Consider the following 27,578-nt stretch of genomic DNA (forward strand, 5'->3'; position numbering starts at 1 on the left):
TGCAATTGGCAGTCAAGCACTGACAAAACCACCAACAGACAGACTAGGATCTACCTGCATCTTGAGACAAGTTAACAGCTTCAAGTATTTGGTCCTTGGACTTTATGCCTCAGTATGTCACCTGCATTACAGGAAAAACAGGAGTATCTAACCTTTGAGGGACAGTGTGAAAAACTAGGAAGTGCCCATATCCTGTGGGCAAACGCACATGTGCCTCAGTGCTTGCAGAAACAGACTTGCATGAGGCTGTAAGTCTTCTCAGGCTCTCTTCCTGTCCAGGACACAGAGCAGGCCTGCATGTTCTGACACATTCAGACTTCCAACGTTACTATAAAAAAAGGGATTTTTTTTCCCACCCTTCTAATGAAAGCATAGACTTGCTAATGATCCCCTCTGAAGTCCAGAAACTCATGCTTGTGTTTCATGTTGTGTTCATGTTGAACACAAACTATCCTGCAGTAAGATTAAGTCATGCCTTTAAGGTCACCTCTGCCAGAATTGGCATTAATGTAATCTAAACCTTCTAGCTCCACTATTTTTCTCTGCCACAGTGAACACTTTCTGTTCCCATGATCTGGACGCTGAAATACATCTTAGGTTCCTCTAGAGGGATCACCTCTTCCCTAACTCATCCAATCTGCCCATAGGTAAAGAGGGGACTGGGCCTAGAGCTCAGACTCCTCCAGATCCTTCTGGGACAGGTAACACAGGAGAAAAGTTGTTGCACTCATGCTTATCTAACTCAAAATGATCCACCATGCAGCTCATCCTCAAAGTCAATATTAACACTCAGAGCATCCAGATTCCCAAGTGTTTTTCCTTTGTCTTTTTAGATGTCCACATGTGAATAACCATCATCTGCAAGTTACCTTAAACAAAGGGCAGAGACTTAACCCAAACTATGCAATACCCTAGCAGAAGGCTACAAAAACACCAAGGGGTTCAGGCATCATGCTTTCTGACAGGTCAACATCAATACATATTTGAGTTACATGACTAGAGCTCCAGAATAACAACTGAAAATGGTTATCTGCCCTAGGCTCTGTCTACTTCTGCAGGCAAAAAAAACACTTTAGCTTGGAGGCCACTGTCAGTGTATTTTTCATGATTTTAAAAAATGACTGGCTTTATTTTTGCTCCCTGTTGTTTTTAAGCCAACGCCTTAGAAGCCTGAAAGTGAAATATATTTCTTTATTCAATTCCTTGTTTTTCTCCCCCTCTGCCACCCATGCACAGTGGTTTGCTTATTGAGGTTCATTCATGTGTAGGGGCTGCTGGCATTGATGTATTTTGTTAGCAGGGTGGAGGGGGTTTTGCCTTTTTTTTTTTTTTTTTGAGCAGACTGGTGCATTCATGTAGGCAGGTGGAAGAAAGATGAAGATGACATTAATTTTGCAAGCAGAAACAAGCAAGGACAGAACTGCCAGGCTTCCTGTAACAGAAACATTATGGGAGGTTACCACTCAAACAAGCTCAGGACTTCCAGATCGTTACCTAAGCCAGCCTTATTCTGACTGCATTGTAACTAGAGACCCACAGGTAAAAGGTTTCACTCCCTTTTGATAGAACACTTTTTTTTTTTTTTTTTTTTTCCTTCCCCCAACTGTTTCTATTCTGCCTCGGACAAAAATTAGATTTTGACATTGTGTGCAGGGAGAGAGTTCTTCCCCTTGTTGCATTCGCAAGCATTCCTACAGTCTTGCTTGCTGTCCTTTCAACTTGCTGTCCAAATCTGAACCTCATAACATCACACAACTTAAGGTCTGTAAAGAAATACAAGAAAGTTCTCTGCAATGACATTGTGGCATCTCTCAGACAGAGAGGATGAGAAATACTCTGCAAGCACCCCTTCCAGCAAGAGAGACTGTCGACAGGCTTAATCAAATCAGTACAAACATCTCCCTCCCATCCATGTCCGAAATTAAGGCAATCACCAAAGAAACTAATTACGGACAAATTTCAGTACAAGTTAAGCAGTTACTCACACAGATGCAACTCTACTTTTAGACCCGCACGAGTGTTCTGCTGTTTCCAACCCAAACTCAAATGTGAAACTTATGGGCACAATCAAGAACATGGCTGCGCTCTGGCACATCTGAAGTTTCCAGTTCTCCACCTTCTTTATAACCATCTATATGAAGAGCAGATTAGGAAGTAAACTATAATTACTGATATTTTCACCAGCTAGGCATAATCCTGTGATTGGTAGCTTAACTGCTCTAAGAGAAGAGAAATAACAGATGGACAACATGCATTTCAGCAGACAGAAGGCAAACTGTGCCATATGTACAAGTGTATGTTATGACGTCCCTTCAAACTGTCTTGTCTCCTAGGGCCCAGAAGAGGCAGCAGGCTATGAAGTCAACTCCATTCCTCCAAAGTCCTGGCTGGGCTGGAGCCACTGACATCCTGAATTCCCAGTGGGAAGCACTAACAGTCCTACATTATGGATTGTGAGGCGGCACTGCCTAGCTTCATAACACCCAAGGTCAATGGGCATCCAAATTGCAGCTAGTGAAACGCATCCTTTTTGCTGAGGCATTCAGCTCATCCAGTGATTCTGCACTGTGCAACCCCAAGCCAGCAAGTCATTTGCCATATGACTGTCATTGCTGCTGCTGTATGTGCCTTGCCAGGCTCCCTAAAAAATAGCTTTGATTTGTTTTTGTGAGGGTTTCTGCCTACTCCAGAGAGACGGAAAGCTCTTCACACTGTAGACAGATGGGGTTCTGCTCCAGCAGTAGTATACTGGATTTATCATCCTTGGCACCCAGCTGGAAGAGAACTCCCAAATGTGAATTTGAACAGAAAGGAAAGCTGCTCAGAAGATGAACCTCTCCCATCAGTGGTGATTTTTATTATATCATGCATCCACCAAGTACTATCCTAATAAATATCAACAATGTTAATGATGGGCTCTAACTAGAAAGTTAAGACAACCCCGGGCACAGATGGGATAGGTCTTAGATAAATTTATCTATCTCGTTATAAACCTAAAGCACTCGGTCTTCACTCAGTTTTACTTCAGGATAGTTTTTACATGCTCATCACTCTGATGTAAAAAGCGGACACCCTAACAGCAGAGACAAGCTCAGAGTTCCTCCAGGAGCGGGACGTACACCAGTTCACCTGCTCCCCTTTCAGCAATTTACCAGTTCATTAACACTACTTAGTGCCTCATCCAAAGCACTCTTCATATATATATTTTAAAGAAAAAAGGAGAAGTGATTTGTTTATAAATGTTCCCGCAATGGCATCATTTCGCAGGCGCACTAACCTCCCAGTGACCTGGTACCGCCTTTGTGAGCTGCAGGCACACGCGCTCAGACGTGTCTACCCGCACATGTACCGCATGCAGATCAGCTCCTGAACAACAGCAGCTCTTGGGTCCCCTTCGCAGGTAACAGCATTTCCCAAGCTTTCTGACTAAGATCACTCACAGCATCATGTGTAAAGGACACATCTATTCCCATCAGGTTATATCCTGGTTTTTGCAGAGAAGAAATGTGATGATCTAATAGGTCTCTTCCATCACTATCATTACTGAGTAGGATTTGAATAATTCAGACAAAAGTTAATTGTGGTAAGAATCAGTCTGTTTAATTAGATGCCAGCTCTTTGGAGAGAAGGGGGAGGGCTTGTTTTCACTTAAAAAGAAAAAAACCCTGCAATATTTACCTCAGGGAGCCACCATACACCAGAGGTGGCACAGCAGAAACTCAAGGCAGGGCACGAGCAAGGCAAACCCGCAGGGATCCGGGGTCGACCTTGGTCACCACCTCCTGGTAATACTTAGTAAAACTGCCTTCCTATCTGTGCTTGTAGCCAGCGTTAATTAGCCGGAGGTAAATCACAACTCTTTCAGGGAGGGCAAGGCTGCGGCGGGACGGGAGCCAAGCCCCAAGTTCTGACCATTTGGAACAGGGTGACCACCCGCCCCGGCCAGAGCACCGGGCCCCGGGGCTGGGCAGGGTTCCCAACGCTCTGCCGGCAGGGCCGTCACCGGCCAGGTCTGCAAGGGCTACGGCAAGAAAGACAAAATGCTAAACTTGAAGACCTTTCCTAACAGCACACTTCAAAAAAATCTATCTTCCATTTAGCAGGGGTCATTCCCTGCACACGCGCCTGGTCCCGGCCCTCCCGACGGACAGCAGAGCACAGGCTCCCTCTTCTCTCACCGCGCTCAGGCCGCCGGGCCGCCGCTCGGCTCTGGCAACACCTGAACCAGCACCGCCAGCTGCTCAGAGCTAGAATCCATCTTTTAATTCTAGTATATCTCACAGCAATCTCAGCTAGCTCACGCACGTCTCTGTGAGCGCTTTTGCTTGTGCACTAAACCATATCGCACTGCTTGCATTTACAAATACGAAGTAGATGTTTCAGGCCGCCCCCCAACACGGGTGCACACCTGCACCTAAGCAAAGTTTGCACGTGTAAAATCCATCCTCTGCCTGCGAAAGGGGCAGCGTGCTAAATAGCCTGCACTCAGACGGAGGCTGCCTGGAAACATTCAGCAGCAGCTGAGGATTTGCTTAGACATATGCCAGTATTTCCACCGAGCAAAAATACTCCTACAACAACAACAACAAAACATAAGAAATCAGAGAATGCAGAGAATTTCGGGCATTGCTTAAGGTCTCTTGTAATATTACAGATTATTATCCCTCCATATTTGTTAGGTGAATTTGGGAGAAAGAGGAAGGACTGCTGAAAATTGGCTTTTAAATCTGGCTTCCCCTGAGAAAGATGGTCATGCTCTGAGGTTTGTGGTATTACTTGATAAGCGGTGATTAAAACAGTAATCCCGAATTGCAATCAAAAAGCAGTCAAGGCTCTGAAATTACTTTTCACTAAGCTTTTCCCCTTTCAAAGACAGCCCTGTATGGCAAAAGATAATACAACCACAGATGCTGTTCCAATTTCATTTAGAAATATTTGATCCATTAATTTATAGTTTGGAAAGGTTTTTCCTCTTTTATTTGTCTTTAAATCCACATTAAAAGTGAGTCTAGAGACTAGGAGGATGGAAGAAATTCTTTTTTGCTGCAGCTGCTCTCTCTGGAAGAATACCTGATATATTTATATGTCAGCACAGTCTGAAGTAGTGAAAAGGTTTCCCTTACCCAGTGAAGTGCTAGCTAAAGCCAGCCTTACCCACGCTTTCCCAGGCAATAAAATGTCAGGCTTGTCCACGGCAGTGCCGGCAGCGTAAAGCCTTTTCTAATAAGAAATGGTTTTCAGGTTTCTGAGAAATGAAGCTCCCTGTGGTTTGATTTCCTGAGTAAAGTTTACTGCTGTGGCTTCAAGGTGATCTCTGCTGGATCACTGGGCAAAGATGCCATACGGCGCGGCCGTATTCAGTGACTTCTGCAGCCCCTTCAGCCAGAGCAACTGGTATGTGTTCATATTTCACTCATCAGACGAAAAGCATAGGCAATAGCTCATGACAGTTTGATTTTCCACAGTGCAACTGGTCAAACTACCAATCGGTTTGTTTCCAACAATGCTGTTTTTGAAGAAAAACGATTAGCAATGGGATGTCCAAAATGCGTGCTTTTTAAGATTTCAGAGAGGCAACTATAAAACTCGTTAAGTTTGAAAATTTTTCCTAGTTCTGTGCAATGATTTGTGATTCTCTCCCTTTATGCTGATTTGGCAAGAAAGCGGAAACAAAATTCATCAAGCTATAAAAATCAATAACGGTTTTGTCTTGTGTAATAGAAAAACTGTAGAAGTTTCTCAAGCTGAACTGCAAAAGGATGGCAGATGATATTGGGCCATGGCAAAGACCTCAAATCACCGTTTGTACGTTACAGCCTAGCTCCATACCCAACGTCTGTCTGTATTAATGACACAATAAGGACACTGCACAGTGCTGCCTTTCCCCACACTTACTCTTACAGCTCCAGCACCACAATTGCTTAGATCAGAGACAAGGCAGAGACCAGCTCAGTAAGCTGCACTCCTGGCGTGCCCTGGAAAGACGGTCGCACATTGCTATCTACTCACGCCATTCCAGGTCTCACATTTCCTCAAAAGATCAATTAAGCACATTTCTGATTGCGCCTCTCCCCGGCAGATGTTTCCAGTGTGGCAGCTCCACACTTCAGGCTTCCTAAGGCTGGTGCCACAGCTGTCAGAGACGTGATGGAAACACACATCACACGGAGGGAGCCTGAGCGACTGTGGGCAAATCGAAAAGCCTCCACAAAGCATCTCTCCCTACTGAAACCCTTTGGGAACACCAGACTTTGGAATAAAGATGGAGAGTCAGTGACTAAATAGCTTTCTCCATGTGTTGATTAACCAGGCAAACTAGTGAAAAGGTCCACTAACGAAACTCATATATCCTTGATTTACAGAACTTCATGAAAGCAAGGCTATAACATGAACTGATTTTTCCAGTGATAAATGCTTCCCCTCTGTTCCACTTTCTGTTCCACTTTTCTGTTTCACTTTTCTGTTTCACTGTGAAGATTAGGACAAAGCACATGTTTATCCCTAGATTAAATTAAATTCTGAATTACAGAGTGTAATTGAGCATAATTATTCTAATAGTGCAAAAATTTAAGGTTGCCCTCATGCGGCAGAACTTACCCCACAGAGTAGTGGTAACATGATCAGAATGGTTATATGCTACTAATGCACACTGGGCATTTTATTTTCAAGTAGCTAGAAAAACATCATCTTCAACTTCTTGTAGAGGAACAAAAATTCCAAGATACTTTTATGTTTTATGCTAGTCTATAAAACCAGCAAACTGTAAACTCTATAAAATGGCTTTTAATCTATCACAAGTTTACCTTGTATTGCATGATACAATCGTCTAGAACAAATGATGTGGGTTAAACTTGGAAAACAGAAGAAGAAACCTAAGAAAATTGTCTCTAATGTATGGAGAACAAACCCCAGCTATCTTCCATAATCAAAAGTCTTGAAAAGAACAGAACAGATCATTAGCAATGCTGGTCAGGTTAACATTTTTCTCCAGAGATGGAAAATTCCTACTATTCTTTGTTTGCATGAGTGCTTACTACTCATGTCAGTAGGGCAAACAAGATTTAACTTACAGAAAAATTCTTATAGACAGGGTCTGTGATAAATATAAAATCCCTGTTTATTACGTAATGACTCAGTCTTTATACTTACATAATTTTATTGAAATAAACATAGTGCAAAAATGAAAGAAAGTGATCAGTTGAACTCTAGGATGGAAATCACAAAAATCAGGACTATATCAACAAGGAGGAAATTTATTTTTGAGCATCAAGTTCATGTTCTTTAGAGACAAAAATGTATTCTGGACAACAGAAAAAAGCTGCTAAGCAGACTTCACACGTGCTATGAGGACGTCCAACTCCCCAATCTTGTCTGAAGGCCTCAGCTCCCAAAACACGGAAAAAGCCCACTGAGCAACATATCCAAAAAGCACCAACTGCTTGTTAAATCATGATTCACCAGACAAAAGCCTACGTTTTGCTGCACAGCTTGCTCAGGTTGCATGCAAGAGCTGAGACAGCACATTTGTAGTTGTGCTCCTGTACAAGCCTCAGCTCCTGCAAACAGCACAGCATACATCCCACTCACAGAGCACGTACTGGGGTCGTTCGGGCTACGCTGTAAACGTGTGCGTGGGAGCATTACTTAGATATTTTATCCCCAGGAAGTAGCTGGCATATTCTAAAGCCAGCCAGTGTTGCTAGTCATATCTGATCAATCTGCTAGGAGAGACGGTGTCCGATCTGCATCAGCACCATTACATGTAACCTGGAACATTTCATCGCAGTGCTTGGACCAGGGAAAAAATAAGCCGTTTTGTCACACAAAGTGATTGGATTCTCAAACAGAAGCAAGATGCAGGCCAAAATGCCAGTGTATTGTGTGTGATATGATAAAGGTGAAACATTTCAAAAGCAAAATTAACTCAGTGGCATTTATCTTACTAACAGCAAAAAGGATCTTACCCATCAGGTCATGGATATGAACATATCAGGTACTGCTCAGTATGATTTGGGATGCTGCGGGAGCACTGAAAGCCCCAGAGAGGGATCAAGACCCATTACGCTAGGCAGCTAGGGACACCAAACTTCCTAGGGAAGGATACGAGTGATTACAGATGGAGACCTACAGGGTCCTCCCACAGGGGAGAGAGGTGACCTAGTTTAGCATTAAAACGTTGCAGTCTTTAAAGTAACAGTGGTCACAGGTAAAGTGGAAGTACATGGTGATGCAGGAGTAGGGGAGAGAGGTCAGCAGGTCAGGATAAAATCATTACAGTGAAGGGGCTTGATTTGATGGATGGAAAAAAGGAAGCCCTACTTAATGTAGGATGCAGTCAGAATTATGAACTATGATAACTTCATTCAAAACATGAAGATGAAAAAGAGCGTCTCTAAGACAGAAAATGAGAACACAAAAGGCACAGGGAAATGCGGCAATAGGGAAGGCCTAGATGAAGACTGTGTTGTGTAGGCAGAGAATAAAAGTACATCTCAGAGATACTGGATAGGAGGATGATGAACCAAAAGGGGAACCTACTGCTCTCACACCACACGGCACTGATAAAGAACATTCCTGGCTTCACCTTCTTTTAATTTGCGGGATTTTTTTGGATTATATTGCTTATCTTATTTTGTTTCCACTGCAATAAATATGACAATATGCACAATGCACGTTCCTGTCCGACTTCTCTAAGACACTGGCATTTCGAGATGTGGGCAGAGACCACGTGTACATAGATATATACACCCCACCCCAGCTGGATAAAGGTTGGATGACATGTCGTTAAACTGTGCCTAGGATCCTTCATCACATACCAATATCTTACTGCACTCGAGGCTTACAAACACAAACGGAAGCGAGAGCCCCGCTCCACATGCCTCCGAAGATGAATAGATGGAGGATCGCAAAGAAAAGGCAAAGCAATACTGGCTGACAAAAAGGTGGCCTAAGCACATGTGTACCCTGGCTGTAGTCAGTTTTTCTTGGCACCACAGCAAAGGACAGCTTGAAAAGTACGATTTGGAAGAAACTAATAGTAAAACTTTATACACATTTAACGGAAAGCTTCTCTGATTTATCTCAGAAATCACAGGTCATACTTGCCTCTACAGATACTTCAGACCCGCTGCAACAGCAGCTCTGTGTGTATAAGGCAGAACACTGCTGTGTGCCCAGTTCTGCCTCTCCCTGTAAACAAGGGAATTGGGGTCACGGTACGCAGAAATAGGGAATTCTTGCTCTACATTCAAAAGGTAAATAATGAACCTGACCTACTGTTCTGACCTACTGTTCTGTCCTGGACGGTGCAGGCCATCCCTTATCCATCACTCGCATAGCATACAGAGCAGCAGAAACTAGAAAGTAAATTAATCACTTTCTCATTCTGCAGCGTACAGAAAATGGACTGCTCTAGTGAGTGACTGCTTCTTTATAAGATAAGGTTAATCAATAAAGATAATTAGACACTTCTGGTTAATATGTCTATGTCACTGAAAAAGCAGGTAAATCCTGCCATCCCCTATTGAAATGCAAATAAACACTGGAACAAATCCAACCAGTATAAAATGAGTGCAGCTGTCTGCAAACTGTTAAAATTTCAAATTACAAATACCTTATGATTCACTCCAATCTAAACAATCCTGAATCTCAGAGACAAGAACATATTAGCCTAGCTCCCACAGTCCAAGCCACACAATTAAACCTCTGTGTTCACCTGAAACTGTCTTGATTTTAGCAGAGAGTTGAATAATTTGACAAGGTTTCATTAAAAAGTACCTATTTGTCAAACCCCTAAAACCAGCAAGTGGCACCTTGGCAAAACCAGCTAGGATAACAACCAGGTCTGTCTAGGGCACAAGGGTTCAGCCACCAGCAAACCCTTGCGAGACAGGAGCCTTCTCCACTGTTCTGGGCCACCCCCACACAGCGATTACAAAACTGGAGGTTGACTAACCCCCAGCACCCCACCACCTCGGTCCACTCAGGTTCCCTTTGATGCAAAGGCAGGTTGAAGCAGGGCCAGTTTATCTGGAGCACAAACAGGTTCAAAGTCCCCTGCGTGCTCCCTCCTTCCCAGTGCACCTATTTTAATTCCTATGAGCCACGCAGTTCATCTCAGATCACTTCTCGGCTCTGAGCAGGGAGGGCAAGATAAACCTCTCCAGCTAACAACAAGAAATCTATAGTGATGGACAACCAGCACATCATCTAGCTAATCTCCACTTGTCCCACTTTAACTGAAGCTTTTTGCAAACAAGTATCGATCCATTGTTCCACAGCCACAAATCCTCAAGTAATTCTCTGTGAAAAAAAGCACTTCTTTTTGTGGGGGGAAGAGAGCTTTCTTGTTAACCAGGAGAGAGCAAAAAAATCTCTCCCCAACATCAGCAGCTGCTCAGACACTTTGCTCCTGCCCACAGGCCAGGAGCTCTCTCTCATGAAGTCACACACACATATCTTTCGTTTCCACTTCTCCCAGTTAACCTTTCACCCCAAAATGGGCTTTTGACACACCGAAGCTTTCCTGTGGGCTTTGAATATCAGTTTTGCTTTTCTGACAGTTGTGCTATTGGGAACTTGAGTGTATTCTGGTTTCCTTGCTCACACAAGTACCTTTTCTCTAGGACTTTACTATAAACCTTTTCTGACTTTCTTTCACTTCTGTATAAAATTTCTCTCTCTTGATGTCAAAATGAAGGTAACAGTCAGTGCTGATGACCCCATTTGAGTTGTCGTCCTCTTATTTCCGCAAGTCCCAATACGCAGGCACATGCAGCAACAGCTGGTCAGGGTTCCAAGGATGATTCATCACTGCCTACTAAAATAACTAGGTTTAGCTCTTCATAAATAAGAGACAGTACAAGTTTTGATGAAAGGGGGAAAAAAAAACCTGCAACCAAAACCCAGTGGGAGCCTTTGTATAGCAAAGCTTTTACAGGGAACAACCATTTTGCTTTCCCCCTTAACACTTGAGCCATAGCACTGCTTCTTTTCTACCATCACATCTCAGCATGCCCAGGCTGATGTTATTTTCACAAAAGTTGCCGAAATCTAAAAGATCTGCTAAAAAAAAAAAAAAAACAGTAAGTGTTCAGGCTGGGGGCGGAGTTGGACAACACTGTGAGATGCCATCACAGCCCAGGAGAAACATTCGGAGAGCTGTAAGAAACAGCGATGGGAAGAAAACAAACACAAACCGGGCCACCAAGCCTTTGTGACAACAACCAGGCTGAGCTGTTCCGCATCATTACAGGGTCTCATGGACTAGAAAGATGCTCCTGTTCAATGAGAAAAGGGCTTAAGAAGCCCACCCAGAACACTGCCTAGATTTTATCATAACAACCTAGCATGGATGGGAGAAAAGGGAGGAAGGGAAATGCCCCCCCTCCTTTTTTTAAAAAAACAACTCCCAAAAGAAAATTGACTTCTAACAAAAATCACACATTTCAATTTTCTTGCAGAAAGCTTTGGAAAGGAAACATTTAATGTCTGGTCCCTGCGAGGAGGAACTCAGACAATCTATGTTGCCTTCTGAAATTTAACTTTGCAATCCACAAATATCAGGACACCTTCAAAAACGTGCCCCCAAAAGTTGTAATTTTATGATAAGCATTATGATTAGATACATTTAGCTAAGAGAGATCCTGGACTAGCTTCGAAACAAACAATCAACACAAACAACTGAAAATATCCAGCAGATCACTTGGCCTTCCTACCTCCAAGTCCAGCCTCTTCAGAACAGAAGAGAGGCCCCGACTGCTTTTTCCAGACATGATGTTCTGTGTTAGCAGAAACCATAGCTTGTAAAACAGGGTCACTACTACCTGTGTCACAAAAGGGGAAAGCAGATGATCACAAGCTGATCCTGAAGACAATGAATACAATGAAGTATTTTTTCACATGACCAGACATTTACTGTCCAGAAGACTAAGAAAGGAAATATTCAATTCACGTCATTTTTAGTATTCCTTTTTTTTTTTTGGTTCTTATTCTACTCCAAAGTATCAGGTTAGAATCAATTTCACTAGAATCAAAATGCCAGATCCACAGAAAGGTTATTCCATATCCTCATGTCACCCAGAAAAGTGGTTTAATTGTTTTCATTAACTTTGGAGTTTTATTATTCTAATTATCTGTGACGTTTTATTATCCTAAATATCGATCTTTCCTCCTAATGAAGGCTATAATTAACATAGGAAGACATGGAGCCTGTCTGTAACGAATGGCAACAAAGAAAGTAAAAAGCAAGCTAAACCCTTAGTGCCATGGAGGGAAAAGGAATGGAATATTTGGAAAACTTCTAGTCTTCTCAATTTTATTTTAGCACCTAAGAATGAATTTTATTTCAGCGGCAACTTCTACTCACAACGAAGGACCAATCCACTGACAACTGACTGACGTACATAGCTGGATTGCAAGGTCTTTGAAGGGAAGAGACTTCTTACTCTGTACCTGAGCTGAACTTTGCACAACATGCCCCTGACCCAGGCCTGGACGTCTGTGTTGCTGCAGTGCAAAGAATCAGCACACGAATTACTGAATCTTCTGTGTCTTTTTGCATTCTTCTACTTCAGTGCTGAAAAAATTGTCATAGCATATATTTTATTTGAAAAAGCTATTTTGCATGCTGTTTTCTTCTGCAGTTTCCATGTGCTTCCTTGCATTTCACAGCGTTTCACATGCAGTAGGTATTTGTAGTAAAGTAAGAACACACATAGTAACAAATCATCATTCAGTGACACCTAGTAGAGGTGTCTTTCTGTTCAAATTTGGTCTTGTTCCCACTGAGGCAAGTAAGACTTTCTTTTTGATGCTAAATACCAGGGGAAGTAATGCTGAACTCTTGGGCTTTAATGTATATTGTAATCCTTTAGGAAAAAAAAAGGCGGGGGAGGAGACACATAAACATGGGATTTTAATACCTGATGTGGTAAATGCATGATTGGCTTTCTTTGTGATGTACACTAATATTTTCTCTTGTATTTTCTCCACAAAAAGGCCACCATTAAATCTTTGTGCAATCACAAAGCATAAAAGGATAAAAGGTTATGATGCTACAGAGCAAGCAATTAGGCTTTCTTAAATTCCCTGAATTAAATAAATCATAGGTTCCTGAATTTCAAAATCTTTCTCCTTCATGTAAATGTTTGAAGCTATTTTCAAGGCTGGCATCTGGCTTTCGGCATATTATTTTGAAAGGGATTACGTAGAGAGAACTGAAGATAGAATCCAGGATAATGATCCTTATCCCAGAGTGGGCAGAGGAATACTGGAAACAGTTTAAACCAACACAGAAGCTCCTGTCTCATCTTCTAATGGACATTTGTGGTTTTGAACGATGCTGTATGAGACAACAGCAGAAAGGAGAAGTACTATTCAAGTATTTGCCATGCTGAGGAGGGGGTGGGACAAAAGATAGTTCTTCTGTAGCCATTGTAGCAAGCACTGGTAGAGTGAGGCATCACACCAAATGAAGCAAGGCCATCCATACAGACAACAGAACCTGGTAATTACTTTAACCAATACCCTTCATGCTTTCTGATTAGTAAGCAGCAGCACTGTTACAATTCCTGCAGCAGAAGGGCCTTTGCTGACTTCTGTAAGGTATCTTTGGAGTTGCAGAAAGTTGATGAGAGCAGGATGTGCTGCAAAGTCCTATTAATGACACAGTATATAAAATTCTGGACAGTCCCAAGGGCTTCATGCCTAATGTATGCAAAATCCTTTAGGCAGAGATGGAGATGCATGCAGGATTAAGCTGAGTTTTGGTGATGAAACATTATCATGATATCTGAAGAACTAAAACTGGTCATTTCATTTCTAAGAGGCATATTTCCAAGAAGCTCTGCAAGAGCTAATGAGATTTCTGAGCTTAATTCTAGGGTTCACCTCAGAGAATGGTGTCCTGGCCAGACACTACACACTTTGCATCTTCCAGTTCCCATTCAGATTCATCTGACTGCATACAAACTGTACGCCAGGAAATTCAAAGGAGCCCTCTGCATTGTAACTGCATTATCAACCGCTTGAATAGCTCAGTGCAGACCCTCTGACAGGACTGTCAATTCATTTTCAAGTCTGATCCTAAAAGCAAGCGTACAAGTCAAAAACCTCCTGGCCCATCACATATGGAAGATGCCATGCGATTTGTTGCTGTTCCTGTATGACCCAGTCACTCAGCTCTTTCCGCCAAGGCCTACTGAATGCCGAGATGAAATGAACTTGGTGACGGGGGAAGGAGGAGGTTCAGATTTGCCTTTCATTCTGCCAAGACAAACAGAATGAATAGGTAATAGATGCTCATTCTCAGGTACCACATAAAATTGAGAGGCATACAGAGTGCATTAAAAAAAATATCCCCCAAAACAAATGTAGCTGAATGGATGAATCACTCAATGAATGGCAACCAGTGCATCCCTTTATTTTTCATTAAGAAGCCTGAAGTGCCTACTCCTTCCTGTGGCCATCTGTGCACAGCCGACGAGTCTCCAGAAAGGAGATGAGCATGTTTACTTGCCATTCTGGTTTCTTTCTTCAGCTTTGCTTTGCATCAGAGTTGGGCAAGTAAACGAAAGTAGCCTGCTGAAATGTTCTACCTGCCTAGCTACACAAAGCACTCAACTTTTAGAACCGGCTTTGGATTACGAAGCCAGAACGTGCATATGGAAAAAGCAGGCACCTGTTTTCAAGCACAATGAATTAGGGAAACATGATTTAGACATAAAGCAGTTACTTTAACTGACACAGAAAAACCTTGTGAATCAAGGTACAACATCCCTAGGAAAAAAAATCTAGAGAGTGTTTTTAAACTTGGTATTTAGCTACCCACTAGATTCAGAAAGCTGTCAGCCATTTACCTCGCTTTCATCCTACAGTCAGGCGCAGCCACACACACAACTGCGGTAAGCGTATTTCTCACACTAATTCTGGACTCAGTGTGCCTATCGTCACTAAATAGCCATCAAGAATGAGTCAAAAGAGCTCTCCCAGAGCAAAGGAGGAGGCAGGTCTGGTAGAGAAGATTCTAAATCAAAATCCTGACGATCTCAAGTCAATTAGCAGCTTCAGCATGCAATTAGTGTGTGATCTAGGCTTCTCCTCATATCAGCACCACCCTCCCTCAGCCATGCACAGGTAATGCTCCCTTCACCCATTCCTGACTTATTTCATCTGTCAGGACTCCAAGTTTTCAGGGAAGAGACTATGTTACTAAATGGTCATATGGCTCCCAGAACATGAGTGGAAACCTGCAATTGTTACTGAAAGATAAATAAGAGGAAGTATAAGATGATCATGAGGAGACATCAAGCAAAAGAATATTGCTTGGATAACTTTAGGCCATTGCCTTAAATCTGTAATAGCTTTAAAGGTCATATAGATCTTTATATTGGCAAATCTTTACTCTGGATAAAGATGTCAAGATAGAAGTAGTATATTTAGACCTACCTACATAAATGTTATGGTATGTGCCAAGTTCCACATCTTTGATAGAACATGTGCAAGGCCTCTGAAATTAATCCAGTCTAGATAAGTATGAAACATTTGTCAACGGCTGTAAGCCATCCGTATGAGCAGATGGTCATAACCTGACAGGGCTTCCCAGATAGTGAAATGAAGTCTTAATAACAAACCTAAGATAAGTCCATCGATAAACTGAAGGATAACACAAAAGCCATACTGCTGCTGTCAGAACAGCTCTGCTAAAAGAAACCTCCAGTGCTAAAGCACAAGTCACATTGGCTTCCCCCTTACAAATCCAATGCGACCCAGAAACTGCTAAAGTTATAAATCACCTTTCAGGTATGGTGCTGCTGGTGCTCCAGGAAAGGAATTCAAAGGGAACTCTACATCTGTAGGGTTAGAAGGTATTTCTCTTCTCTTTTGTGTCATTAATCCATACAGTTTAGACCACAATAATCCATTAAATCATCTACTCTGCATAAACAAGATTCTTCCATTACACTGACGTGCTCCGATGCTGCACTAAGAACTTCTATTTGCCTAAAGTTTATTTTTCAGAAAGGCATGCAGGTGCAGCTGAAGACCCTGGAGACAGAGAAGCCGTCACTCCCTTCTGCACCTTGTACCAGCGTGGTCACCTCTGCTGTTCTGTACCTATAGAGTGAACTTATCTGGCTTTATCTGCGTGCTTTGGGTATTACTTCATCCTTCCCCACAAAGCCAGGGAGATATTTGGTACTCAGTGTTTTCTGCCTTTGTAGGTACTCACATACCTCCTATTAAAAATTTGAAAAAGAACACATACGTCCATGCCCTGAGACGCTTAGATTCTTCGGACAAGATAAAGCAGAATGGTATCAGCTTCCTTGTAAAGATACACAGCTATCCAAAACAAGCAGTTCTGTGCCCCTTCTCTTCTTCTCCAGATGACTAATGCTATTCTTATTTTGAGCACATTGGTAATTCCTATAGGTGCTTGAGTAAAAGAATGTAAGGAACCATACTAGAACTGGGCCTTGAAATCTATAAATTTGTAAAATTTTAGCAAATTAAATATTGAAAAAACATCTGTTCCTTAATTGGCCTCTGACCTTTATCAAAGGATGTTATTTCCTCAGAACATCAAGCTCAAAGTTCAGATCAAGACTTCTCCTTGGGAAATCTTTAAAAAAACTATTTTTTGCATAATTTCATTACTAAGAAAAAAATATTCACTCAAAATGACCAGCCTGTAGATAGTACATGTCACTTGAAGATATTAATAATAATCCCTATGGAGAATTTGCAGACTTCCCAGGAAATCAGCTTTAGTGCCAAGCACCTCTTACAAAATTCACAGACATGCAGAAATCATAAATGCACAGAGAAGAAATCCACTTTTACCCGAGAACTCCTTACTCCAATATTCCTATTAAACATACAAGCCTACTCGTTAGTGTTGGTTGGAATTATCCAGTGGAACATTTTTGCATCAGAATGTGCAGATTTGTCAAAAAAACCAAAAAAACAAAACCAAAAAGAAAACATACACAAACAAAAAAACCAGCACAAAAATGTGTCAGTTCCCAGCACTGCAAATAAAGAGTCTGGCAGTCTCTGAGAACACCGTAACACAGAGGTTTCGCTGAACTACTGCTTGATTGACCAACATATTTACTTCACCCTGTTGTAAGACTGACAGGCCATGGGATGATTCTGTCTGAAGCGTGAACAAAAAAAGCTGATGAGCTCCTGGCACACCCATATGGAGGAAGTTGCTTGTAGGACTCCAAATGAGCTCGACAGGCTCATAGTGAAAAATGTGGACCACTCCATCAGGCTGTATAATGCACAGCAATGATGTATGGTTGTATTTTAACTAACTTAGGCCTATTAAAGTTTTTTTTGTTTTGTTTTGTTTTTTTAAAGAAAGGATATTTTAGTATCAAGACAAATCATTACACCTTGTGGTGCAGCTGAGAATCATGACTTTGTAGTACTTCCCTAGTGAGATGGATTTCAGAAGAGGAGCATCTACATTACTGCAAAAACAATAAAAAAAAAAAAAGTGATCCTTATTTTGAGGGGAAAACGAGCCCCGCAACTTGGCTATTGCTAATAGCTAGAAGCCACATTTCCAGTAAGCATAAGCAAGGGCACAAAGTATTTCAACAGCTTAATTACCATGCTCAGTGAAACCCTGGGTCTTCACTCTGTGCAGTAATGCTGCCTCATGAAATATTATGTAATTAAACAGACAAACCCATACTTTATTTTGTCCATGCTACAAACAGGGCCCTTTTCAATGCTCCGAAACATGCACATCATCCTAGGGGACCGTGACCATCCTGTTTGTACTGCTCTAGTCCCACTACACTTGCCACAGGAGAAACCACCTTGACATAGGACAGCTAAGTCCACAAAGGTTAGGTCACACCAGTATAAAGCATACAAGATAGTCCCCCTTTTCTTGGATTATTCCCTTAACATGCTGAAAGAGGAAACACTAGTTGAGGACACTGGTTACTAATCAGCACAGAGCTTGCTGATGACAAGAAACTGGCAGTTTGTTAGCCTGGACACCCAAAGACACAAAGTCTCAACAAGGAACTCTAATTGTAGCATGATTAATGCCAATTGGTTGCTCTTTGCCAATTCCTACACATCCTTCCAAGGATGGCATTTTTCCATGCTGGCAATCATAATATAGCTAACGTTGTGTGGCTAAAAGATAGAAGCACAAATGAAAGAACGCATGCATAATGCCAGATGCAAATGGAAGAATGTAGGCTATAAGTTGCCTATGAAATGGAGATGATTATAGGCAGTGCAATTAGCAATCTGTGCATCTGTTGTACTATGACTCCCAGGGTCAGAACACACTCATATTGCTGCAGTGCTAAAGCAAGCATTTCTTTTGTTATTGAAGGATATGAAGCAAAAAAATTGCAAATAATCCTTCCCCCCAGACAGGCATCAATTAATGGCAAACACAGGAGGATCCCACTACAGTGTAGGTGTTAGTACAGTAAAGGCAACAGCAAGAAAACTGCCCCCCATACCTACATTCAATACAAATATTTCTCCTTTCATAGTCAAAGATGCATGAATGCTGTGCTCACCTGCAGTGAAAGACTCCCTTAGTTCCAGCTGGAGGCAGGGAGTTGTAACACAGCACATTTGTTCCACTTCTTTGCTCAGTTAAGTCCATTCCTACCATTTTCCTTGAGGCCAGTAGCTACTCTCTCTGCAAACAACCCTACCAAAATCAACAGGCAGATTCTCTCACCTTTACCGAGCAAGAATGCGCTAGGATACCTGAACCAAAGCGACTGCACAAATAAAGATCTGTTTTTCAGGACTGATACACCAAGTTGATTTTCACACCACTCAGAGAGCACCAGCTTGGGCCTGACTTTTCATGAAGACCTTGGTCCAGCAAGTCCATGACCAAAAGCTTTAATAAGACAGGATTACTGACATCTCTGAAGTCAAGCAAGTGCTTTTCTGAATTGGCAAAAACACAAAAAAAAGCATTGGGGCACATAGGACAGGAGAGGCAATAAGATTCTCTGTATTATCTTCAGTGCTTTCTTTTTTCAATCTTCAGGTTTTAAATGCACAAAAATCTCCCAGGAATGCTACTCATTTTCTCTATCTATTCCTTCCGAATGTGGCTGTGTGTTTCCTTTTTTAAAGCAATTTGATATATTCTTAACATGAAACATTTAATGCCTGTTGCACAAATGTGTTATAAAATTCAGCCCTGTGGCTCTTTTACTGTCAAGCTAAATAGGAACCATTTGAAACAAATGTGCAGCTTTAAAATTTCTTCATCTGAATGTTCCTGTCTTTGAAGGGAGCAATTCTCTTCTCCTGTCCCCCACAGATGAACAGGGATTTAGAAGAACAGTAGGAGGGCATATTTCAGCTTTAGTTTTGTTTTGCTAACCCAGGGTTTTGAATGGCAGAGCTGTACCCTACCACATGGAAGCAAACGAATCCTCCCTCAGAGGCATTGATTTTAAAAGGTATTAGAAGTATACACAAATAGAAGCAGCCACAGCCATTTTCAAAGGAAGAAAACAAAAGGGATTGAGGAACGGTACAAGGGATAACTACCGCTAAGAGAAGTCTATTCCTAACCTAGATCACATGTGACTCAGGGCCCGTTCATTGCCATTTACAGAGATAAAGGAATTAGTTGCTGTTGAAAAGGAACCCCAATACCCTCAGGAAGATCTTAGCTTTCTCCTCTCCCTAGGAGAAGCAGCCTTTTGGTGGACAAGCCATGTTTCTAAGGTTAAATAACAGAGCTGCGCCTGAATCACTCAATGGAGGGGGATCCATGCTACAAGGCTGAACCCGAGACACGCCTTTTAGCAATGCAAGAGATCCTCATTCATGCAAGAACTTCAGTTTTGCTCTTACGACATTGAGTTTGCAAATAAAGCTTATATCCAATTGATTTTGGAACTGCACTGAGTAAAAGGAGACAAAACCACAGCCAGAATATATTCTTTAAAAGCATTCATGATATAAAAGCACTAATTTATGTTTTTAACTAACTTGCTAAAACCATAATCAAATTTCATAAGCAAGTATGAGCTGCTTCATTCTTATGCAGCATGAAAGTAAAAGCCAAAAAGTAGAAAGTCAGAAAGACCAAAAAGCCCTCAGTACTGCAAAACACAGAATGAGAAGGACAGTGTCAAGCCCTACAGGGCTTTTCAGTTTTAATTGGGTAGCATTAAGGATTTCTACAACACCAGCTATCATCAGTTAGGCAACGTACTCACATCCATCCTTTATCCGTGGCCCTTTCTGCAGCATTTCTGCACACCAAGGCTGTTTCCAAGCTCTTAGCGACAGGTTTGTTGTACCTCTCTGGTGAGGACACAGTGGGAACCCGGCAACCCTGGTGCAGTTCCGATGCACATCCTGCTGCAGGAAAGATCTTTGCTTGGATGGGACGTAAAAACAGCTAACAACACAAATACACGTTATTAATCCAAGGTCCCTCTGGTACGTATTACCCAGAGTGTTTGTACTATAAGATATGAGAAGTTCTAAAGCTCTGGGCAGAATACTCCATGGAGCAATGCAGCTGTTGCAACGGAAAATTGTTCACAACCCTACTCCCCTCATTCACACATTCTTCAAATGAACTTGAAATACTAGGCAGTGCTCTTTATTTGCATTTCTGCAGCACCAGGTGTCTCAGATGAGGTGCCAGTAAAAACACAGCTGCTGTAAAAGAACAGTGGAAGAAGCTAAGGCCTTTTTAAAAGGCTCACAAGATAGGCCCCATTCAGTACCACTAGTCTGGTACTGAAGACCAAAACACAAATGCTGATCTGCTGTGAAGTCTCAATAACGTAGGACCCCACCTTTCATCTCTGTAATGACACACTACTAAAGCCTTATAAGCCCAGTAGGATTCAGCTGACTGGAGAGGAGTTACCTTATAGCACTTCCAGTATCAGAATGGGTTTTTCTCATTCTGCTTGGTTTACGTGTCATTGCACAATAAATCCCTCAAAACCAGTATTTTTAAATGTCTCACTTTAGCCAGGAGGCTGTACTGAAGGTAGAGTTCAGCTGTGACCAATACAGAACTGCAAAAACAGTCCCTTGCAGCAAGTCCATAACATTGCATTTACATCAACAAAATACTAATATCCATTGAGAGATAGTATGGTCTAAGAGATCTAGCAGACCACAATTATCCCACAGACCTTATTTCGTCCTCTTCTGGCCCTTTTCCAGCTGCATAAGGTTCTTGAGCCAGACACTTGCCATCTGAGCATTTGACTGCTTTCACACAGCACTGTCCAGTGTTTCCTCTGCCCTTTATAAGAACCAGGTACCACAAGCGCTTGTGCTGTTCAACACAGTGAGATCCCTTTACATGCAGGCATTTTGAAACTGCTCAAGCTCTGAAGTTCTCAAACATATCTGCATACAATCACAACATTGCTACCACGCGTCGTCTTAGTTTAGGGCCTTGGGTGGAAGGGTCCATCACATCATCCTTTGTCCCCTGTGCTTTACACATTCCTAATGCAGAACAACAACAAACTTCAAAGCCTGTCCCTCAAATTTTGTCTACTTAACATCCTGATGTTTTGTCTATCCACACTTTTTCTCTATTTTTCTATTTTTCTTTTTTTTTTCTTTTAAGTAGGAAAGTATTTAAATAACTCTTGCATGTATTGATTAGGCCAGTACTAGAAGAAGCAAGGATGTGATTGATGGATCTACCTGTTCATTTAAAATAGGTCTGAGGCAGCAGTGAAATTAGTTGCTGACTTAAGTTATTCAGTCACAAAATTATGCTCATGTAAGTAGCAAAGAGCGTATTTCTGCTGTGCAGTCAGAAAGGCAACTTTTGATGCTCTCAACAAAAAAAGAAATTCTGCTTGTGACTTGCTACAGCAGTTCGGACAGTTCAATGGCCATCTGGTGGATTTATGCAGGAAACCTAGAGAACTAAGGGTTGGAAAACCACTGCTTTTTAGCCAGTAATAAATCATCCCCTGTGGAATTTTTGAAGCTGTTACATATAGACTGCAGAAATTACATTTTTTCAAGTATACTTTGCTGCTAGAAAGAATTACAGTGCCATATACACACAGTGAGACCTGTTTAGAGCACCTTGACACATCGATAAGACAGAAGCTGCCTTTGAAGGACTTAAAAATCTCTGGCTTGCTCGCGCTGAGGTTCTAGCAGAGGTGAAGCAGAAATGCTTTCATGGCTTTGGTAATAGTTTTAGGCAGGCAGCTGCTTAAACAAACTCAGATGTCTTAAAAGGACACAAAGGTAGCCACGCCGCCTGGCTCCATGGAAGGAAGGTGCCCCGATGTTTACGGAGCACCCTTCCTTCCCAGGAGCATGGGACAGCTAAGGTGAAGCGCTTATTCCCCTCGATGGGACAGGCGTGCCATGCTGCTACAGGTGCCAATGCCCGTCGGCATTCCCGAAGAGCCCTGCATTTGTACTACAGTTATTTGTACCACCACAATACCAAGGCATCCTTGTCAAGTATCCTTAAGCTAGGACCCATATAAACATGCAGCAGCTCCCCTCTGCATACCGCAGGGTCTGCAGCCAAGGCGCAGGCTCACCGGGCACCCAGGGACACTGCAGTGAGACTTTACTCCACTGCTACCACAGCTTTGCTTGAGCCAAGCAGCAGCAGAGCAGCTGCCGGGCTCCTCTGCTCCTCCCTCGCAACGCGCAACCCGCTACCACCATTCTCTGGATTTTAGACAGCTGATTTACACCAACAAAAGCCTTAGTACAGATGCAGTTACAGCAGCAGAAGAGCTCTTATCAGTGCCCTCTATTTTACTAGAGGAACTGGGGTTAGCTTCGTGGGTACTCAGAGGTTTTTATACGCCCTCCTAGCAGAGAAGCTGTTTGTGTCAATAAGGCACTTTGGCTGGTACATCTTGTACCACTCAAGGAGTGTAGCGACACCAGCAAAGTCTCGCTTGCATATGAAGACATGCCAAAACAGAGGCAACACATAGACTAGGGAGCTCAAGGAAACCGAGTTAGCATAGTTTGTTCTTAGCGCTCTCAAAAGTGCCGTACTGGAACAAAGAGCCCCCACACCCTTTGCAATGAGGGCAAAGTGGTTGCCTCTTCTTGCACACGATGCATGGGTTTCACCAGGTTTTTGGGACATTTCATTCAAGCAGTTTTAAACGGGTGTTTTCTTTAAGGGGCAATAAATACAAGAATTTAATATCCTTAGGAAAGGACACTCAAACTGTTACAGGAGAAACCTGGTGACAGAGCGGGCGTCACCTCTCTTCTCTAGGCACTTGGATTCTAAGTCTCATTAATTTACTCTCGGGTAGGAGAAAGTCAAATGCAACAGCACAAAGACCACCTGACAGCGGGTATATCCTCACTACTAAGTTGGCTGAGGCAATCAGTGTCTTACCTGACTTAATCCATGTCAGAGCAGCGCCAACTGCAAAGCTGCACTGATGTTGCTGGGGTGCACCTTCCAGGTCCTGCAGCCCCATCGCTCAGTGACTGCTGGATAGAGCTGGCCAAAAGGTTGTTCTGTCACGAGAAATTCTGAAAAAATCTGCAAGAGAAGACAACAAATTGCTTTTCAAAATGAAAATGATTTTTGCGTTTTCTGGAAAGTCAAGAACAACTTCATTTTTGAATCTCGCCACCAGTGCCGCTCCCCAAACGCGTAGACTTTTGATGAAACCAAAGGCATCCCTGGAGCATGACTACCCCAGCCCAGATTCTGACAAGAGCTGGCAGCTCTGGGGAAAGCATTTAAGCTACTGCTCATCCTCTAGGGCTGAAAAAGCTCTGCTCTGGGAGCCTTACTGCCCCTTAGTGCCAAGGGCTGAATTCCTCGGAGCATCTGGCACCAGCCACTGCCAGAGAGGAGGCAAGATGGGACCAGGTCTGTGAACCAAGAGAGCAGCTTTTACACCTCCACAAGCTACTATAAGCTATAGGAATAAAATAACCAATGATTACAACCTGCACGCTACTACTCTGCTTCCATACCACTGAGTGTTTAGGGTTCCTTTTCCCCACGCCAGAAGCAAGCAGTCTGGCACACATCTAGAATACTTAAACCACCAGCACAAACACAACCCCCTCTTATTTTTTTTGCCTATCTCATTAGCCTCCAGCACTGCCATCAGGTCTGCTGGCTACAGAGCGCTGACAAAGCCTGACGAGGGAGGCACCTACCTTCAGAAAAATGTGGGGAAAGTAAGGAGAGGATACCCTTGAGATCAGATGATTCCCCAAAAACATTTGATCCCTCAGATCAAATGTGCTGTTCTTCTTCCACTGTGTGCATGCATCTGCATCAGTTTACTGGCAGAATAAGCCAGGTACTAAGAGCCCGCCAAATTCCTGATCACAGTCGCACAGGAATCACAGCAGAAAGGAACAAACACTGTCCATTAAAAGACAGTCTTAAGTTGTTTTTTTGCCAGCTTTTCTTGCTTTGGGCTGATACTCTTGTGTTCATTCAAGCCACTGAAGTCTCTTATCAGGGACAGCACAGCAGAGAACTTGAAATGGAAAAAACACAGGCAGCCTGAGCTTCCTTAGAGAACATTAGAAAGCAAACTTTGAAATGTCGTTGCTTTAAACTGCTTTCTCTGCACAATTATCTTTCCCTAAAAGCAAAGAGATGACAGAGAAATGACCAAAAAAAGGAAAGGAAAAGAAAGAAAAAGGGGAGGGAGAAGAAGCAGAGAAAAATCTAGGAAGAAAAGATTCTCTCTCCAGGGTTTCTACTTTGCTTTTTCATATATATCATCTTCCCAGCCACAGCACAGGAAAATGATCTTCTATTAATCACATTAAACTTAACCATCCATTAAAAAGTATTTTATTATTACCTGTCTCATACAGAAGAAAAATCTCAAAGACAGTCATATCCTTTCCTGATTCACCCACCTTCCTTGATGAAATACACTGTATAGCAAGGGGAAATCTTGGAATAAATGAGGGTCTGCATCACCCTACCACCGAACTTCAGTAACTTGGGTTTGCTAATGACAGAATGAAAATTTCCACCGGAGCACTCTGTTTTTTTTCCATTCCCTCTATCCATAGGGGCTCAGGTCCAGCGTGGTGAGCAGCAGAGCTCAGGAAGGGTGTGACGTGGCAGCCAAGGACCCCTCCTGGGGCTGGGGACCTTTCCAGCTCTGCTGGGCAACCTTGCAGGTACCCTTGCTGGCTAAAACAGCGCTGCGGAGCAAGTACCCTCGTACATTTGTCTGTCATCCAACAGAGCTCACGACACATCGCAGCCCAGCATGCGACTAATTCAACAGACTGGAGGAGATGCAGAAATCCAAGTCCCCCTCATTATTTAATAGGCTTTGAGGTGCAAAATCATTGAATCGACTTACCAGAAGAATCTCATCTTTTAAACTCTTATTTTGAACCCATTTGGATTTTCAGGTAACCAAGAAACTCATCTTTATTCGCAGGCAATTTCTTTTACAGCTGCCTGTAATCTCCCAACTTTCAGACTGAAAATCATTTAAAAACAAATGAGCTTCCTCGCAGATAAAATTCGGAATCTCTCTGAGCTTTCAAGATAATAAAACTAAAAGGCAATGTTAAGTTGAAAGGGGAGATGAAAGAGAGAGGAAACCAGAAAGTCCCATAAAGTTCATAATTTAACCTTAAGGCTAAAAGAAAGGGGAAGAGAGTAAATCCTTCATTTCCATATGCCATTTTATGGAATTGGGATGAGAATAGCAGCCGAGCACAGTATCTGTATCTTGTTAGCACTGTTCATATTCTCACGGGTTTTTGTGTGTGTGTGTGTGTGTGTGTGTGTGTTCGTATTCCAGCTAGGCCTGGTGCCATCACATATTATATATTCACAGCTTCAGACTTTACAGCCAAGATTTTCAAAAAGCACTAGAAGCTCGAGGTGCCTCCAACACGGAAACATCCTAAGGCAAGCAGCTTGGCAGCATTTTTGGTAACAGAGGCCTTTTTAAGGTTGTTCAGATTGGATGCTCAAATAGAGTGGCTCCCCATAATCACCCAATAATCGTCAATTTGCGACAAAACCTGGCAGTAGCGTGAGGCACATTTCCATATGTATAAACGGCTGACAGAGCTGGTAGGCAGTTTTGGGTGGACATTTCAATCACAACATCTGATATCAAGTATAGGATTATTGCAATCCTGCCTCTCTTCTCTCCAGTATTTTAGTGTTTTAATGACTGCTTCAGAAAGCTTGCAGGGACACTCTGCGCATCGTGGGCTGTCACGGACAAAACGCTAACGTCACGTCACGGGCTGGCCACACAAAACCCTCGGCGTGCGGGGGGATGGCTCCTCTGTGACCGCCTGCAGGATCGCGGCCAGCTGGTACGTGGTATGTAACACAGCTTCCCTTCCTACTAGTACATGACCCAAGCCCACGTGAACCAGTTCAGAGACATGATCTAGGCAGCTGGGGTGAGGCACAGCCGAGGATCAAACTCCCCGCCGGCAGGTGATCTCCTCCACTGAAAATGGGACCACGTTCTCTGCTCTGCCTGCAGAATTTACCATTCGCCAACCGAAGTAAATGGTGACACTTCCCTTTCCCTTCCCATTGGACTTTGCAAAGATCTCATCTCGGTTGCCTCAACTTCTCGTCTTTGTCTCAGTCCACACAGATGCTTAAAGCCCATGTTAAGAACATGAAGCAACTGCATGTCTCATTCATCCAATGCCAAGTATTAGCATAACAAAATTATTCAATTTTCCACTATTTTTTTTTACAGACTCTTACAGATTTGCAAGTCTTCTGGCAAATCTCTGATAAGTGTAATTATGCCCAGAACGTGATTTTGCTGCTTTTATACAACTTCCCTCTAAACTTGAGCAAATCCCTTGAAAACAGGTAAAGCGCAAACATCCTTCATCCCATTCTCTGTTCTTACTTCCATCAAAATTCATCCCTGTTTAGGCCCACACCACTCTTCTCCCCTTCCTTTCTCTAAAACCCGTCCACAAAATGCCTGCTGCCAATGCCCGCTCCATTACCGCTCAGCTGCACTGTTCATCATCCCGGGGAGGGGAAGAGCCGCGGCGGCTGCACGGCAGCTGCTCTCTCTCACCTGCATCCTGCCGCGCACATAACAGAGACACTCGTGTCATCTTTTCTGATGAATACACTGGACAACAAGCTGCCACTGCCGTGAAAAAATAGCTATTTTATTGGAGAAATGAAAGGTGCTTTCAACACTATAAACAGGGAGGACAGCACAGAGGAAGCCTGTTAGGCTAGAAGATGAAAAGGGCTGGCCCGAGGGGAGATCGCGCCTCTCGGCACCTTTGGTGAGGCTGCGGTTATATGTAAACAGCCCCCTGCACTTTTGCCCAGCAGCACGGTGTGAAAGACGAGCCTGTAGGGAAGAGGAAAAAAAGAAGGCCAGCAAAGGAACTAACGTGCACACAACTGTTCTAAAGAAATTAGAAAGAAAAACGCAGAAAAAGCAAGCAGGCAGCACAACCATTCACGTGGACTGATTGCAGATCTCACAGCCAGGCGTTTCGGAGGAGGCAGGCTGGGACAGCCGGCTGCACAACAAAAGAGCTGGGTGCTGATACGGCTGCTGCTG

At 42.9% G+C, this 27,578-nt stretch overlaps 1 protein-coding gene across 1 annotated transcript in view; it reads right to left on the reverse strand.

Annotated features, from left to right (window-relative positions):
* The window catches only part of GALNT9 (polypeptide N-acetylgalactosaminyltransferase 9), a 221,812-nt gene extending 198,269 nt beyond the window's left edge, over positions 1-23,543 (reverse strand). Inside the window, exon 1 of the mRNA XM_064522068.1 lies at positions 23,399-23,543. The gene's annotated coding sequence lies outside the window, so the exon portion shown is untranslated. The remainder of the gene's footprint in view (positions 1-23,398) is intronic.
* Positions 23,544-27,578: the final 4,035 nt, after the last annotated feature.

Source organism: Dromaius novaehollandiae, chromosome 17 (assembly GCF_036370855.1).
Source record: "Dromaius novaehollandiae isolate bDroNov1 chromosome 17, bDroNov1.hap1, whole genome shotgun sequence".
NCBI lineage: Eukaryota > Metazoa > Chordata > Aves > Casuariiformes > Dromaiidae > Dromaius > Dromaius novaehollandiae.